The following is a 1,074-nucleotide window of genomic DNA, read 5'->3' as shown; positions in this document are numbered from 1 at the left end:
TCCATATTAAAGTCAAATTTCCTAGATAGCGCTATGTGGTTAATATAGGAAAATGAATTTCCTAGATAAAGAGGAGATAATCCCTCTTCCTATCTAGGAAATATCTTGAAATTTCCTAGTTACCTAGCAACTTCCTATATACCAAAGTCCCTTGTGATATATATTTATATATATATATATAAAGCTTCCATAAGCCGCTCTCTACGATGCTGGAAGTCGATCCTTGTGAGGCCAAAGGTATAGATAAATCTACTGAGTCAGTTTTAACACCCGGGATCTAATATTCATGCGCTAGGAACGCCTTCGACTGATGGACAAGCCCAGAAACCAAAGGTCTGCACTGCCAGTTATTAATTGCTTCGCCTTGTGAATACGCTGCTGACCACGACATTCGAGCCTCCTCTGCCAACACCGTGCATGGTGGATGGAAGAGCGCGAGCCAGTTCCCAACATACGAGAACGCTCGACGCTGATGAGAATAAACGTTCAACAGTACGTTGCCCATTCGATCGTTCTTAGCTGCTCTTGAGGTTCAAAGAAGTCGCCCAAGCAACTTGAAATTTTAAGAATAAGTATTTTAAACCTGACATACAATATCAGCAGCGCAGCTGGTGTAGTGGTATCATAGTACCCTCCCACGGTACTGACCGGGGTTCGATTCCCCGGCTGCGCAAGATGTCTTTATAAGATATCTATAGAATTTATTCACGTTTTGTATTTAACATTTCACCTTTTTTCCAAGGATAATTTATTCACATCTTTCTAGAGCAAAACGAAGATTTCAGGTTTTTTCATTCAAGTTAAGATTTTGTTTACACCTTTGAGTCCTTTCTTTCTTTTCTTTTGAAAAGAACTTACATTCTACTCGGCTTGGAGCAATTCCCCTCCCGCCTAGGCACCTTCACACCCTTACACTTTGAGTTTCCAATTAGGTTTATAGATTTGTTTACTTTCTTTCTTTCTTTTTAAACTATCTTCACACCCTTAAGATTTTGTTTACCCTTTGAGTTTCCAACTAAGTGTAGAGATATTTAAAACTTACGTTTCACTAGGCTTTTAAATGTTTTATTACAT

The 1,074-nt window shown here is 38.9% G+C and overlaps 1 non-coding gene across 1 annotated transcript; it reads left to right on the top strand.

Moving 5' to 3' along the window:
* The first annotated feature begins 602 nt into the window (after positions 1 to 602).
* Positions 603 to 673, top strand: TRNAG-CCC (transfer RNA glycine (anticodon CCC)). Its single transcript has one exon. It is a non-coding gene; the product is annotated as a tRNA-Gly (tRNA).
* Positions 674 to 1,074: the final 401 nt, after the last annotated feature.

Source organism: Dipteris shenzhenensis, chromosome 21 (assembly GCF_047967505.1).
Source record: "Dipteris shenzhenensis isolate YYH24624 ecotype China chromosome 21, Dip_SZ_1.0, whole genome shotgun sequence".
Taxonomy (NCBI): Eukaryota; Viridiplantae; Streptophyta; class Polypodiopsida; order Gleicheniales; family Dipteridaceae; genus Dipteris; species Dipteris shenzhenensis.
Note: the sequence above shows the minus strand (reverse complement) of the source record. Positions and strands in the feature narration are given on the sequence as shown.